Raw genomic sequence first — 17,678 nt, 5'->3', positions numbered from 1 at the left:
TACAGTGAGTTACATGCATGAGTTGAAGCCCCGGAGTCAATACTCCAGGACGTAGAAGCTACCAATAAGTTGGTTTCTATAACACAAGTTTCGAGATTACCTTTTTTGGATTCCAAGTAGGCATGATAGTTCCTTTTCCAGTGGTCAGTCTTCTTGTAGAAGTGACAAGCATCCGATGCCTAGTCCTTCCTCTACTTCTTGGGTCTAGCAACCTTCTTCTGGGGATTTCTTTTTGCCTTCCTTATCTTGCCCGATTTGCTAGTTTCAACAAGCATGGCAATGGGCTCATCCTTTTTAATCAATTCTTCGGCCCTCTACAACATATTGCTGAGTTCCTGCAAGCTGATGTTCAGTTTGTTCATGTTGTAATCCAAGATTGTGATTTCTATATAGTCTATGAATTATTGTGCTTAACGCAATTAAGAGCTTGGCCACCTCTTAATTGATTTGGGTTATGTGAATGAATTGAGAGAGGAATTCACATAATTGACAGAATAATTCACAGTGTGAATTGAATGGTATATAGAGATATATATACATGATTCATCTGAATTTAATGGTTTTCTTGGACTTAATGCACTTCCTTGAGAGCTCTACTCGAGAGATCGAAGGGTTACTTGATGGGCATAGGTTTAGTATATCTCAAGAGAAAATATTAAATAAATTTTTGAAAATATCAGCTTATGGGAATAATAATTAGTCTTGGATAATTGGACCCATCAATATTTATTGCATTGGTTAGGTGGACCAAAAGTCCTAGCGATTCCATCATTTGCATATTCGATTAGTGATCACCCTTGTTTTTATTTTCTTTGTTCTTGTTTTTATTTTCAGTAGTTCTTGTTTCCTTAAATCGAAATTTCGACTGTCCAAATAATTAGGGAAGGCTGTGATTCTAATACTTATTTTGTTAAATCCCCATGGGAACGATATTATTATACTACTTGATAACTAGTGCACTTGCTAGAGTTATATATTTATAGCTATCAAGTTTTTGGCAGCGTTGCAGGGGATTTAATCCTAAAATAATATTAGAATTTGTTAACTTTGATTAATTTGGATCTTTTATTTATTTTTTAATTATATTCTATTTGATGAACCTACAATTTATCTATATTTTATGAGGTTTTTGCATGAAATTTTATGATGGTTTAATTAGATTTTGCCCTATTTTAGCTTGATTGCAAGAAAGATCTCAGGGGGAGCCAAATCAACAAAAAGAAGGCAAAAGCAAGAAAAAAAAGCCCAAAATTTATCAAGTTCAGCCCGGCCCAGCCATGAGAGCAAGAGAATTTCATTCGGCCCAAGAAGAGCAAGTGAAACTCTTTGGAAAATCCAAGGGAAGAAGCCTAGCAAGAAGGAAATTTCGGCCCAGCCCATTTTTAGCCCAAATAACAGCCTAGAGTGTAGCCCACTTGAGCTCAAAAGCAAGCTAAGTTGTAGCCCAAATAGCAGCCCAAAGGGAGCTAGGGGCGGCAACTCCTAGAAGTTTCTTGAAGAGAAGGAGGGAGCACTCTAGAAGGTTCATGAGGGGTGTAATACACCCCATTCTAGAGGCTTCAAGAAGGGGCAAGAGCCCCTTTGAAAAACTATATAAGGAGGCCTCTAGGAGGGGAGAAAGTTGTTCAATTGCTTGAGAGGAAGGCTCTCCCACTCTTAGAGGTTCGGCCACCTTGAGAGAAGAGAAGAGAAGAAGGCTAGGCGCAAGGAAGAAGAAGAAGAAGGGCTGAAGGAAGTTCAAGACAAGCAAGCTAGAAGAAGAAGGTGAGTTCGAATTGAGGGTTTGTGATTCAAAGATCTTTTGTAATAAATCATTTGTAGTTTCATTCTCTTTTGATTTGAATTCAGTTTCTTAGTTATATTTTCTTTCTTCTTTCTCCTTGTTTCCATTCTTCCTTGATGTATTTCAGCTTGTAAAATTTCAGTTCAGCAATCTAATTCTTTTTTATTCATTCAAATGGTCATGTATTGTACTTGAAGTTTCTTGAATAAGGGTGTGATTGTAGAGTAATTCGGCCAACTAACCTTCAAAACTCATATCTGAATTCTCAGATCTGAGATTGCAAGATCTGAATTGCTTGAAAGAGAATTCAGATCTGCAATTTTCAGATTGGGCGAATTAATCTACAGCTTGGAATTCCTAGAGTGCTTGAGAGAGACTCTAGGAATTCAGATCTACTATTCAAGAACTGAATTGAGTGCAAGGTTAGAGATAACTTGCACAATTCAGTTGGTGATCAATTCAGATTTGAATTGATGCCTTAGAAGTGTTTGAAGAAATGCATGCATGGGGATTAGATTCTTGCTAGAGATAGAAGAACCATCACTCATGCATAGGATGGACATGCGCTTGAGAGAGGCTGTTCATGACCTTGGGGTTTCACCAAACCAAGGCTCAATCATGATTCATTCGAATGATCCAAATTGATAGATTGCTGAATTCTGAGATTGACATTTACTGCTTATTCTTCTAACCTGAATTGAAAGCAATTGGGCCAATGATTTAGATAGATTTTAATTTAGGATTTCTTAGCTTTCATTAGAGTTTTGATTTATTTGTTGATCAGATAAGAAGTGCTTAATTTAGTATTGGTAATTGTTTCCTAAATCCTCGTGGGAACGATACTTCACTCACTACTTTATTACTTGAACGGCTAGTGCACTTGCTAGTGTCACAATGAGCAACACATCACTATTTTCCTTTTATTTCTTTTTATTTCTGTTATTATTTTTATTTTTATTTGTTTGTTCAAAATTTTTTGTTATTTTTGTTGGTTCGGATTTACTAGTGCATGACACGCACTAGACAGGAAGGGTTAGCAGAATTCGATCCAGAAATTGAAAGGACCATTCACTTGTTGCAAAGGGCCAACAAAGGAAAAGCAAGAGAAGTGGTTGTTATTTGCGAACCAACCATAGAGATAGAATGAGAGATGGCAGAAGGAAACCGCACCCTCTTTGACTATGCTTGTCCAAACATTGATGGGGCGACATCCAGCATTTGCAAGCCTACCATCCATGCCAATAATTTTGAAATAAAGCCTGCAATAATTCAAATGATCCAAACTACTATTCAGTTTAGTGGGTTACCAAGTGATGACCCTAATGCACACATCGTTAACTTCCTTGAAATATGTGATACATTTAAACACAATGGAGTTAGTGATGATGCAATTAGGCTAAGATTATTTCCTTTTTCATTGCACGATAGAGCTAAAGATTGGCTCAACTCACTCCCTACAGGAAGCATCACCACTTGGAATGATTTAACCCAGAAATTTTTGGCTAAATATTTCCCACCCTCCAAAATAGCAAAATTAATTAATGATATTACCACTTTTGCTCAATTTGAGAGGGAGTCTCTGTATGAAGCATGGGAAAGATTTAAAGAGATGCTTAGGAGGTGTCCTCACCATGGGATACCAATTTGGTGACAAATACTGACTTTTTGTAATGGTATCACCCCCTCTAATCGATCCATTATTGATGCAGCCGCAGGTGGTACAATCATGAGTAAAACTCCAGAGGAAGCATATGACTTAGTGGAGGAGATGGCATCAAACAGCTACCAGCGGAGCAATGATCGTACCAATCAGAGGGGAATACACCACATTGATTCCTTTGCATCCTTATCTGCGCAAATAGCCAATTTAAATAAAGACTGGATAATTTTAGTATTGTAACCATGAATACACCATCTAGCATCTCATGCGATTTATGTGGTCAAATAGGACATATTAATTTTGATTGTCAATTAAACAGTCCTTTTATTTCCCATGAGAATGCTAATTTTATCTCTCATGCTGGTAGGTCAAACTATAACCCATATTCAAATACATACAACCCAAGGTGGAGGAGTCAACCAAACTTTTCATGGAGCAACAATCAGCAAAAGGCACCCATGGGATTCCAACCACAGCCACCCCCACAAGAAAAAAAGAGTAATTTGGAAGAGATGATTTCTAAGTTCATCAATGCTACTGAAGCAAGATTCCAAAGCCATGAAGCATCGATTAAGAACTTAGAAGTTCAAATGGGGTAGGTGGTGAGCATGTTATCAGAGAGGAAAGAAGGAAGGCTGCCCAGCAACATAGAAAAGAATCCCAGAGAGCATGTGAACGCCATAGCTGTAAGAAGCGGGAAGGCAATTGGCGAAATCCAAAAAGAAAACAAGAAAGCTGATGTAGCCAATCTGCAAAAGGAGGATGAGGGAAGTACACCTAAACTGAATTTACATGAAATTAAACTCCCTATCCCTACACTGGAAGAATCAAACATGTACTTTATTTATTTACACTAAATGTCAAAAGTACATCAAATTGGATTGAAGCTAAGGGCATACAAAACTATTTAACAGCTCCCACTTGCACTTATGTTCAATTCGGTACAAGCCGGAGTCCCATACTTTCCACGTGTTTCTCAAACACCTTCAATGTTAGTGGCTTAGTCAATGGGTCTGCCACATGTCCACTGATGCTACCTTCTGAATTAGGACGTCCCCTCTACCAACGATCTCCTGCACTTGTTCTTTTAACGTGTGTAGGACAACCCCAAACCTTCAAGTGTCTTACACTTGGCTTCCTTCCGGTCCATAGTTCATATAGAGTCCTTGAAACCGATTTGGTTGGAACCCGATTCAGTACGTAGATAGCAGTCTCTAATGCATATCCCAAAAAGGATGTGGGTAATTCTGAGTGGACGAGAAGTGACCGGACCATGTCCAACAAGGTCCTATTCCTCATCTCTAAAACGCCATTGAGTTGAGGTGTGGCAGGAGGAGCTAATTGTGACACTATTCTGTTGACCTTTTAAGTAGTCCCTGTATTCGTCAGAGAGATACTCGCCACCTCGTTCTGATCGAAGGGCCATAATTTCTCTCCCTAACTGTTTCTCGACTTCCTGTCTGCATTTTTGAACTTTTCAAATGACTCAGACTTGTGTCTCATTAGGTACACGTAACCATATTGTGAAAAATCATCTGTAAATGTGATGAAATACACGTGTTGATTTCGTGTCCTAACACTCTGGGGACCACATACATCAGTATGTTTTAGGTCAAGTGTGCCTGTAGCTCTTTCAGGCTTACCGTCAAATGGCCACTTAGTCATCTTCCCTTGAAAGCATGGCTCACAAGTGGGAAGATTTTCTACAGTTAGAAAATCCAAAGGACCATCCTTTACCAGCCTTGTGATTTGGTCAACACCGATGTGGCCAAGTCGGTAATGCCAGAGCCACATGGGATTTACTGTATCACGATTTCTTTTCTTGGGTTTTTCAACCGACGTAGTTTCGGTTAAGATAGTTTACAGAGAAGGACGTATAACATAGAGACTATTCTCCAGTTCTCTGCATGCGATGAATTTGTTATTCCGTTTAACAGTAATCATATTACTAAAATAAATAGTATATCCATCAACGCACAGTTTAGAAACAGAAATCAAATTTCTTCTCAAGTTTTGTACATAAAGACAATCTTTAAGTACAAGCACTCCTTCTCTAAAAACTAATTCTACGGTTCCTATTGCCGCAGTTGCAACACTTGCAGTTGTTCTCAAAAACAGTGTCACTTCGCCTTCACTCAATCTTTTGCTAACTTTGAACCCCTGCAGTGAGTTACACGCATGAGTTGAAGCCCCGGAGTCAACACACCAGGACACAGAAGTAACTAACATATTAGTTTATATGACACAAGTTTCGATGTTACCTTTGTTAGATTCCAGGTAGGTAGGACAGTTCCTCTTCCTGTGGCCGATCTGCTTGCAGAAGTGACAGACATCAGATACCTTGTTCTTCTTTTGCTTCTTGGTTTTGACAGCTTTCTTCTGGGGCTTCTTTGCCTTTCTCTTTTTCTTGCCCGATTTGTTAGTTTCACCAAGCATAACCATAGGCTCATCCTTCTTTAGTAGATCCTCGGCCCTCTGCAACATATTGCTGAGTTCCTAGATGCTGACATTCAGCTTATTCATGTTATAGTTCATTGTGAATGCATTGAAGGAAGAGGGCAAAGAATTCAAGATGGCACCCACTTGTGTGCCAAGATCTTGCCCGGATCCAAGGGCTTCAAGTTTGTTAATGTAACCCATCATCCGAAGACAATGGTCATGAACTTTCTGCCCCTTGGACATTTGTGCGGTCATGAATAGTTTCAAGACCTTCTGTCGAGTAGAACGGTTCTGCTCTTCATACATTGTCTTTAAACTGTCCAAAATGTCCTTGGCTAATTCGATCTGATCGAATTGCCTCTGTATTGACTTGTCTAGTGAGGCAATCACAAAGCAACAGGCTAGGGAGTTCTTATCCTCCCAATCTTGGTAGTCCCTCCTATGGGCCTCAGAAGCCCTATCACCCAGATGCTCCGGGGTTGGATTTTGCACCACCTTGTCTAACTTTTCTGAAATTAGGACCAACATAAGATTTCTGTACCAGTCGGCATAGTTTGGGCCCTTAAGCTTGTTATCATCTAGAAGCTTTGCAAACTGACCGTTTGCCATTTTCTGATAAAACAGCAAAATCATTAGTCCACAACCTGAGTTTGATTCAAGTTACGTACATAGATATGGCTTTTAATCCATGTTCCATTCCCATTTATTCATCTTTGAGATTTCCCTCCTTTCTCAGTGATGGAGACAATGCAATGTCTCTGGAAATGTGGGAAATGACATGGGGTGCGTGAAGCCAACTGTTTCAGCTGCATAACTCCACCACCTTTCTGTGGCGGATCATATCTTCTCATCAGATGAGTTTCCCTTTGGCCTCTGTCAGACAAGGTTCAGAGCCATTTTCTTGTAAACCTTTCTGTCCAATGAGTGTACACCCATCATATTCAAGTTACTCCAAGGTACCGTGAGAGAGTTCCCATTTTCTGGTGAAGTCCCTCCAACATCGGTCTATAACGCCCCTATCATCTTATGAAAAACTCCAACAGATCCAACAGCAAATGGATAGCCCAATTTCATGGTGTGTTTCCTCATTACTAATGGACCCATCATTGTGCTAATGACGGAAGACCTTTAGAGAGTCCATCATATGGATCTCCCTATCACATGTATTCATATTTGCTTGAGGGAACAAAATTATGCCCTAGTTCTAATTTAGGTCAAACCAAAGTGGCTCCCACTGACTTTCATAAAGTCAGATTTCTGGTGGGACTTAATCGGCTAGGGGTTCCATACGCATCACTTTTAAGGGTTATGGGGCCCACCAAGAATGGAAGGGTCATCCAATGACCTTAAGGGACACCATGGCAATGATGTGCATTCAGCCATGGTGTGCGCAAGAGCCACTAACGAATCATCATGGGCCAAGTGCTTATGGCCCATGGTCGCAACACATCAAGCATCCAATCGTCACATGAAAAAGGAGGAATTGATCCAATCAATCAACTACTGTAAAGCCCATTAAACGGCCCATTTGAAATCCATAACATTAACAATTAATGTCTACTAGGTGTATGGGATGAATCGCAGTTAGTAGTTCGGCCCATACAACTTTTCTCACAAGTGTGGGCTTTCATAGTTTTAACCCTTTAAAACTGGGCTTTACAGGTGGGCTGAATTAATCCCTGTAATTGAACATCAGATTTGGAACAAAAGTGTGAGAAAAGTGGACTGAAAGCCAGTCCCTTTCAAACCCCCAGATTCAGTCTAAACAGTTTTGGTCCAATCTAGTCCAAAGTGGTCCGAAACTGATTTTCAATTCAAGAATTAATTCATGAAAATCTGAAATTAATTAATTTGATTTTTTGTAATCACAAATCAATTATGGACTGTTCGCACCACCTGCAAAACATAGGTTAATCACAAGGGTTGCAGTTTCACAAACTGCAAATCGCAAAGAACGATTTCTCCATCTGCAAATCTCCCGCGCCGCCTTCTTCTTCCTTCTTCTTTAATCAAGAAAATAAAATAAAAAACAGAAATCCTATTTCTATTAATTAATTACATTCTTGATCAAATCTAGACAATCTGTCTAGAAAAAAAAAATATTTACAAACTGAATTGAATAGAAAAGGAAAAAGGGTGCGCAGACCATTTGTGCCAAATCTGCACTGCGATCTTTAGGTTCGAACTGTCCATTAAATCAAAATAAATAAAGAACAGTTCTAAATAAATTCTGAATTTAACAGAAATTAATTTCTGATCAATCACCTTAACAAGAAACAATTTCTTGAAATAGAGAAAACAATTTGCGCAAATCTTGGTAGAACAACTTCTGTCATTCTACGCAGGTTCAGATCTGATTTTCTTTTGGTTCAAGATTCGAACCTGTGGCTCTGATACCACTGAAAGAAGGGTAGGATCCATCTAATGGACACCATGAAGGGTGGGAATGGGTGGGCGAATTTCAAAAATTTTCCTACCTTCTCCCAACTGGGAATCATATTCCCTAGATTTAGAATACAATATTCATGGTTTAAATTTGAACCATAATCAAACCAGATCTGAACTAAAAGGAAACAGGAAGGACTATACCTGATCCGGAGAAACAATATCTCCCAAAGTTGGTGTTCATGCCCAAAGAAGATACCAAGATCCGCTCCTGCTAAAGATGACACAGTTGTTGATGAAACAGAACCAGCAGGGTGCATCCTACACACTGGATCCTTCACAAGAATCCACTAGAAACTCTGAACACTGAATCCTTTTCAATCTTTTCTGCAAGACTGATGTCAAGAACTGATTTCTTGACTTCTATCTCCTACAAAGATCGAATCTTGCAAGAGGGGTTGGCGGCGGCTGGAGGAGGACTCTTGGGACGAAGATGGCTGAACAACTTTTCTTCTCTCTGGAGTTCTTGAGATCAAATCTCTATTGCAGAAGACTTTCTTCTCTCTTGGAAAAACATGGTTCAAAATCTGGTATATTCGAATTCTTTCTCCTCCTTTCTTCTTGATTAAGAAATCCTCCTAATTAGGAGCTATCTCAATCCAAATCAATATTTGGATATGGGATAATCTCAATCCTATCTGCAGATTAAGTTAGTTTACTCCTGATCTTATCAGGAGGTTACCAGATTCAAATTTGATTTGAATTTGGTCTCTCAGAGTGGATAAGGTCAAAAGCCCAATCCTTTTACAAACATCAATCTAGATTCGCCCCTTAGATGGGTGATCATATCAGCCCAGCTCGTAATGGGCTTTTGGCCCATTAAGTGTTCAGTGTTTAACTAGTTTCCAATTTGCTGCTCAGTTGGGCTTCTTTGTATGACGTGGGACCCAAGCATTGATCTACACACCAGCCACATGGGTTTGGCCCAGCCTTTATTACAAGGCCCAGCCAAATTCACTAAAAAACTTAGTGACCCCCTTGAACCCATTACATGGACCCTATGGGCCCAACACTTACATTAAGTGGTCCCTGGGCCAAGCCATCTTATAAAAGCCCAGGGACTGTGGGCAGGTGCAAGATTTTCCATAAGATATTATCCTAAATGGTCTTACACTTAACCTCTCAGCCCTTAATGATCAAGCACTGCCCGACAAGAGAAGACCTCTCCCTCAACCATATCGTGAAAAATCATCTGTGAAGGTAATGAAATACACGTGTTGATTTCGTGTCCTAACACTCAGGGGACCACATACATCAGTATGTATTAGGTCAAGCATGCCTGTACATATTTCAGGCTTATCGTTAAATGGCCATTTCGTCATCTTGCCTTACAGGCAAGGCTCACAGGTGGGAAGATCTTCTACAGTTAGAAAACTCAAAGGACCATCAATTACAAACCTTGTGATTCGGTCAACACCGATGTGGCCAAGTCCGTAATGCCACAGACACGTGGGATTAACTGTATCACGGGCTCTCTTCTTGGGGATTTCAGCCGACGTAGTTTCGGCTATGTTAGTTTCTAGAGAAGGATGTAGAACATAGAGACCGTTCTCCAGTTCCACGTATGCAATTAATCTATTGTTTCTTTTAATAGTAATTGTATTACAAAGAAGACAGAATAACCATCTGCACACAGTTTTGAAATAAAAATCAAATTTCTTCTTAAGTTTTGTACATAAAGACAATCTTTTAGTACAACTTTTCCTTCTCTAAAAATTAACTCCACGGATCCTATTGCGGCGGCTGCAATAGTTGCAGTAGTCCCCAAGTAGAGAGTGACTTCTCCTTCACTCAGCCTTCTGCTTACCTTGAACTCCTGCAGTGAGTTACACGCATGAGTTGAAGCCCCGGAGTCAATACACCAGGATGCAGAAGCTACCAATAAGTTGGTTTCTATAACACAAGTTTCAGAATTACCTTTCTTGGATTCCAGGTAGGTAGGACAATTCTGTTTCCAGTGGCCGGTCTTCTTGCAGAAGTGACAGGCATCCGATGCTTGGTCTTTCTTCTGCCTTTTGCTCTAAGTGGCTTTTTTCTGAGGCTTCTTTGCCTTCCTCTTTCTCTTGCCTGTTTTGCTTGCTTCAACAAGCATAACTACAGGCTCATCCTTTTTAATCAGTTCTTCAGCTCTTTGCAACATATTGCTGAGCTCTTGTAAGCTGACATTCAGCTTGTTCATGTTATAGTTCATGATGAACGGATTAAAGGAAGGAGGCAAAGAATTAAGGATAGCAACTATGTGGGTTGCGAGGTCCAGCCCGGATCCAAGAGCCTCCAGTTCGTTGATGTAACCCATCATCCAGAGACAATGGTCGTGAACTTGTTGGCCCTTGGACATTTGAGTGGTAATGAACTGCTTCAAGACCAGTTTTCGAGACAATGGTCATGAACTTGTTGGCCCTTGGACATTTGAGTGGTAATGAACTACTTCAAGACCAGTTTTCGAGTTGAACGGTTCTGCTCTTCATACATCATTCTCAGGCTATTCAATATGTCCTTGGGAAGTTTGATCTGATCGAACTACCTCTGTATTGGGTTGTCCAAAGAGACGATGATGTAACACTGGGCAAGGGAGTTTTTCTCCTCCCATTCCTAATAGTCTCTCCTTCGGGCCTCAGAAGCCCTGTCTCCCGAATGCATAAGATTCCTGTACCAGTCGGCATAGTTTGGGCCCTTAAGCTTGTTGTCATCAAGAAGCTTTGCAAAAGATTCGTTTGCCATTTTCTGATAAAAGAGCAAACATCAGTCCACAACCTAATTTGATTCATGTTCATTTCATAGATATGGCTTTTAATCTATGATCCATTTCCATTTATTCATCTCTGAGATTTCCCTCATTTCTCAATGATGGAGTCTACGGGTTATCTCTAGAAATGTGGGAAATCACATAGGGTGCATGGAGCCAATTGTTTCAGCTGCATAACCCCACCACCTTTCTGTGAAGGATCATATCCACTCATCATATGAGTTTTCCCTTTGGCCTCTGTTAGACAAGGTTCAGAGCCATTTTCAGGTAAACATTTCTATCTAGTGAGTGTTTACCCATCATATTCGTGAACGCCAAGGTACCATGAGAGAGTTCCCATTTTTTGGTGAAGCCCCTCCCACATCGGTCTATGATGCCCCTATCATCTTATGAAACACTTAGACAAGCCCAACATCAAATGGATAGCCCATTTTCTGGTGCGTCTCCTCATTACTAAAGGACCCATCCTCATGCTAATGATGGAAGGCCTTTAGAGAGTTCATCATATGAATCTCCCTATCACACGCACTCATATTAGCTGGAGGGAACAAATAATTATGCCCTAGTTTGATTTAGGTCAAACCGAAGTGGCTCCCACTGACTTTCATAAAGCTAGATTTCGGTGGGCCTCAAATCGGCTAGGGTTCCGCATGTAACCTCTCGATGAGGTGTGGGGCCCACCACTGAGGGAGGTCATCCACTGACCAAAAGGGACACCATGGCAATGATGTGCATTCAGCCATGGTGTGTGCAAGAGCCACTGTCAAATGAGCATGGGCCAAGTACTTATGGCCCATGTACGAAGCACATCACACATCCATACATCTCATGCAGGGATAAATTGATCCAATCAATTAATTATCTGTAAGGCCCGTTGGAAGCCTGTTAAAATTCCATAATATTAACCATTAATATTATCTAGGTATACGGGATGAATTAGGGTTACCCAGTTCGGCCCATATAGCTTTATCCTTTAAAATGGGCTTTTGCAGTTTTAACTATTTAAAACTGGGCCTTTAGAGGCTGGGCCAAATTAACCATTTAATTAAATATCAATCCTCAGGCCCATTAGTGGGAAAATTAGGGCTGACTTTCAGCCTTGATTAAACCTTGAATTGGTCCAAACAGTTTGAACCAATCTTGGTTCGAATGGGTCTAGGGTTTGATTTTTAATTAAATCCTTAATTCAAGTAAATAATCTGAAATTAAATAACTGATAAAAGAAAAACAAAAATCAGTAAATCAGGGCTGTTCGCACACTCCATCCTGCAAAACAGAGGTTAGATCACAGATTGCAGTTTCTCAAACTGCAAATCGCAGATAGCGAATCTCCCATCTGCGAAATCTCCTTCTCTGCCCTGCCATCTTCGATCCAAAATTAAAATAAATAGAAATCCTATTTCTATTAATTATTACATCAGATCGAATGCCTATACATTGAGTCTAAAAAAAAAAAATTATTTACAGACCAAATGTAATAAATAAATTCAATAAACTGCAAATCTTGCAGTTCTCCCTACGCAAACCAAGATTTCGATCTCCTCTTGTACGAACAACCCATAAATCAAGAAAATTATAAAAAACTATTCTAAATAATAATCAGATTTATTTAAAATTAATTTCAGATTATTTGCCCATCTGTTTTGGGAACAAATTTCCCAAAACCCATATCTGTGCAAATTGGGTAGAACGCCTTCTCCCTATTTGCACAGGTTCAGATCTGAAACAGAATGGTTCAAGTTTTGAACCTGGCTCTGATACCACTGAAGGGATAGGAAATCCATCACATGGATGCCCAAGATTGCGGAATGAAGGGGGCAAATTTCAAAAATTTTTCTTTCCCTTCAACTAGGAATCGAAATCCCTATTTAGAAAATCATATTTTCAAGGATCATTCTTGAACCATAAACAGAACCAGACTTGAACCAAAAGGATGAGAGAGAAATAATACCTGATACAGAGAAATAGTATCTCCCAATGGAGGTGTTCACACCCAAGGTAGAAACCAAAATCTACTCCTACTGAAGATGGAGCAGTGCAAGGTGGAGCAGAATCAGCAGTGTCCTTCCTAAGAATTTGATTCTTCCCAAGAATCACCTGGACGGCTAGTGAATACAACTCCTACCAATCTTTTCTGCAAAAGATTGGAATCAAGATCCAATCTTGATTTCTCCCAAGCAATGGAGATTGAACTGCTATAGGTGGCAATTGTAGGAAGGAGGCGGCTAGAGAGAATTTGCAGGGTGCAGAATTCTCTCCTCTCTGATCTCAGCTCTGAAGACAAGACTTGAGTTTGTTGGATGTTGTGTAAAGGCTGCCACCCCCTCTTCCTTTTATAGACTTAAAGGGATCAGCTCCTAATCCCATTAGGAGTTGCTAACCCAAATCATATATGGATTAGAAGTCCCTTTAAGATAAGGGATAATCCTTATCTTATCTGTAGATTAGATCAACCAGTTCCTAATCTAATTAGGAAGTTTCCAAATCTAAATCTCATTTAGATCTTGGACACTCTGAGTGGATAGGGTGTGGCCCAATCCTATCAGCTGATCTTATCTCAGAATTCGCCCCCCATAAAGACTAATCAAATTAGCCCAGTTCGAAATGGGCTTAAGGCCCATTTAGGGTTATGTATTCATTAAGCCTTCCAAACTACTGCCTATTTGGGCTTCCTTGAATGGTGTGGGACCCAAACATTGATCTACACATCAGCCACATGGGTTCAGCCCAGCGTTTGATACAAGGCCTGGTCAAATACACTGTTATGGACAGTGCACCCCCTGAAACCCATCAGATGGACTCTATGGGCCCAACACTTACCCTAAGTGGTCCCTGGGACAAGCCACCTTGTAACACCCAAGAACTGTGGGCAGATGCAATATTAGCCCATCAGGTATTATCCTCAATGGCCTTACACTTAACCACACAGCCCATAATGATCATACACTGCCCGACAAGAGAGGACCTCTCCCTCAGCTGCAAGGAACAGTGTTGCACTCTCTCATCTATGGATCCCGGGAATTAAAACCTTTTTGCAAACATTTTGAAATCATAATATATATACTTTTATATCTCATATAAAATATATTTTGCAAAACAAATATCAACGATTGAAATCGGCTACCGGCAGTCTTGGTTTCCATCAGTGAGAGTGCATCCCCGATCATTACCTTTGTCCGACAAAGGGGCTGATCCTGTGACTATGATCACCCACTCAGATAAATTCTCAGACTATCCCAACATACCCAGGTTTTGACCCCCGCTAAGGATCTCACTGATTGGTACATCAAAGACAGCCTAATCCGACACCTAGTGCAGTATCATAATCGAGTCTAGGGGTCAGGTATAACTTTCCATTTTTTCCCATCAATCTCCAAGGTCCAGGGCAATACTAGAAATTTGGTCCTGTTCAAGAATTCAATTAATCCCACATTGTATGTGCCTAGGGTCTCACCCTGGTAGCTGAGACAAGCCACCCCAACCGACTTGGTGGCACCACACTGTCAGCCTTGTCAGGATAGGTCTCCCCAGACCGACCCCCTGGCTGTGAACTTTCTAAACTAACACGAGTCTCATTAAGTGTCTAATTTAAGGGTATTACACAGAAACATACCAAGGGAACATGAATCAAATATGCACTTTTATTCATTTACAATAAACTCATAAAGTACATCATTTTGATTGAAGCTAAGGGCATACAAAACTATCTAATAGAAAGTATGGCTTTCATAGCAATTCTGCATGAAAGATCTTGGAGAAACCTCCTATATACTGGTTCTTTAACTCTATAGAGATAGAACGAAGCGGATAATAGGATTATCCTAATCTCCCTACATTGACAAAATAGTCAAAAGATACATCATGGAAAACTCCAAAAAAGTAAATGTTCCTTTCAGGCACGAAGTCACTCTCTCCAAGACGTCTCCCAAGACTTCTGAGGAGATTGATGGCATGAAAGACATTCCCTATGCCTCTGCCGTAGAAAGCATCATGTATGCCATGCTGTGCACTTGTCCTGACATTGCTCAGGCAGTGAGTGTAGTAAGTAGATTTTAGGCCAACCCAAGGTAGGAACACTGGACTGCTCTGAAAAACATACTTAAGTACCTTCGAAGGGTATATAAATGTCAATTTCAAGTCAGATCCAGATGATAGAAAGTCTACATCTGGATATGTTTTCACGATAGGATCGTGTGCTGTTTGCTAGAAAAGCAGCAAACAGGGGTCCACTGGAGACTCCACGACCGAGGCTGAGTACCATGCCGCAAGTGAGGCAGCCAAAGAAGCCGTGTGGATGAAAAAGTTCATTCACGAGTTGGGAGTAGTTCCATCCAGCACATCACCCATCCCATTGTTGCGTGACAACAATGGAGCCATTGCTCAGGCTAAGGAGACACGAGCTCACTCAAAGTCGAAGCACATCGAGAGGAAGTACCACGTACTGTGGGAGATTGTTGGCAGAGGGGACGCCCAGATTCAGAAGGTAGCGTCAGTGGAAAATGTAGCAGAACCATTGATGAAGCCACTATCATAGAAAGTGTTTGAGAAACACATGGAAAGCATGGGACTCTGGCTTGTCCCTAATTGGACCTAAGTGCAAGTGGGAGTTGTAAGATAGTATTGTATGCCCTTATCTTCAATCAAGATGATGTACTTAATAAGTTTATTGTAAATGAATAAAAGTGCATATTTGATTCATGTTCCCTTGGTATGTTTCTGTGTAATACCCTAAAACTGGACACTTAATGAGACTCGTGTTAGTTTAGAATGTTCACAGCCACTGGGTCAGTCTGGGGAGACCTATCTTGAGAAGGCTGACACTGTGGTGCCACCAAGTCAGTTGGGGTGGCCTGTCTAAGCTGCCAGGGTGAGACCCTAGGCACATACAGTGTAGGATTAATTGAATCTACGAACTGGACCAGATTTCCAGTATTGCCATAGACCTTGGAGATTGATGGGCAAAACTGAAAAGTTACACCCGACCTCTAGACTCAATTATGATACTGCACTAGGTGTCGGATTGGGCTGTTTTTGATATACCAATCAGTGAGACCCTTAGTGGGGGTCAAAACCTAGGTATGTTGGGACAGTCTGGGAATTCATCTGAGTGGATGATCATAGTGATAGGATTAGCCCCTTTGTCGGACAAAGGTAATGATCAGGGATGCACTCTCACTGATGGAAACCAAGACTACCGACAGCCAATTTCAATCGTTGAGATTTGTTTTGCAAAATATATTTTATATGAGATATAAAAGTGTATATATTATGGTTTTGAAATGATTTGCAAAAGGTTTTAACACCCAGGATCCATATAAGCAGAGAGTGCAACATTGTTCCTTGCAACCAAGGGAGAGGTCCTCTCTTGTCGGGCAGTGTGTGATCATTATGTGCTGAGAGGTTAAGTGTAAGACCATTGAGGATAATACCTGATGAGCTAATCTTACATCTGCCCACCAGGGACCACTTAGGGTAAGTGCTGGGCCCACAGAGCCCATTTGATGGGTTTTAGGGGGTGCATTGTTCATAACAGTGTATTCGGCCAGGCCTTGTAATAAAGGCTGAGCCGAACCCATGTTGCAGATCAATGTTTGGTTCCCACGCCATACAAGGATGCCCAACTAGGCAGCACTTTGGAAGGGTAAGTGAGTTCATAACCTTAAATGGGCCTTAAGCCCATTTCGAACTGGGCTAATTTGATCAGTCAATTAAAAAGGGGCAAATTCTGAGAGGGATCAGCTGATAGGATTGGGCCTAGACCCTATCCACTTAGAGAGTCCAAGATCTAAATAACATTTAGATCTGAAAGCCTCCTAATTAGATTAGGAGATTGCTGATCTGATTTGCAGATAAGATAAGGGTTATCCCTTATCACTTAAAGGGACTTCTAATCCAAATATGATTTGGATTAGCAAGTCCTAATGGTATTAGAAGCTGATCCTTTTCAAATTATAAAAGGAGGAGGGGACGATAGCCTTTAGACATGCAACCCAAAAACTCTTGTCTTCAGAGCTGAAATCACAAGAAGAGAGAATTTTGCACCTTGGGAACTCTCTTGATGCCTCCTTCCTGCAGCCGCCACCTCTAGTAGTTCGATCTCCTACTCTCTATAGGAGTAATCAAGATTTGATCTTGATACCAGTCTTTTGGGGAAAAGGGTAATTGGAGCTGTATTCACAAGCCATCCTGTTGATTCTTGTGAAGGGTCAAGTTGTTTTGGATGAACATTGCTGATTCTACTGCATCCTGCACTGCGCCATTTTCAGTGCGAGCAAATTTTGGATCCTTCCTTGGGCTTGAACACCTCCATTGGGAGATACTGTTTCTCTGTATCAGGTACATCCTCCCTCTTACTCCTTTTGGTTCAGATCTGGTTTGGTTATTGGTTCAAGATCAATCCTTGAAAAATATGTTTTTCTAAAACAAACAATTCGATTCCCTACAAAGATGGATGAAATTTTTGAAATTCACCCAGTCCATTCCGCAAGATTTCGGCATCCATGTGATGGATATCCTATCCCTTCATGCCGCCCCTCCTCCTTTTATAATCTTAAAGGGATCAACTCCTAATCCCATTAGGAGTTGCTAATCCAAATCATATTTGG

At 40.6% G+C, this 17,678-nt stretch overlaps 1 non-coding gene across 1 annotated transcript; it reads right to left on the bottom strand.

The window, feature by feature from the left end:
* Positions 1 to 3,314: 3,314 nt before the first annotated feature.
* On the bottom strand, positions 3,315 to 3,421 carry LOC148861018 (small nucleolar RNA R71). Its single transcript, XR_016095344.1, has one exon. It is a non-coding gene; the product is annotated as a small nucleolar RNA R71 (small nucleolar RNA).
* Between the last annotated feature and the right edge of the window lie 14,257 nt (positions 3,422 to 17,678).

The sequence above is a fragment of the Nelumbo lutea genome, chromosome 4 (genome assembly GCF_056320005.1).
Source record: "Nelumbo lutea isolate HS-2025 chromosome 4, American lotus-T2T, whole genome shotgun sequence".
NCBI classification, from domain to species: domain Eukaryota; kingdom Viridiplantae; phylum Streptophyta; class Magnoliopsida; order Proteales; family Nelumbonaceae; genus Nelumbo; species Nelumbo lutea.
The sequence above is the reverse complement of the archived record's forward strand: the minus strand, read 5'-3'. Positions and strand labels throughout refer to the sequence as shown.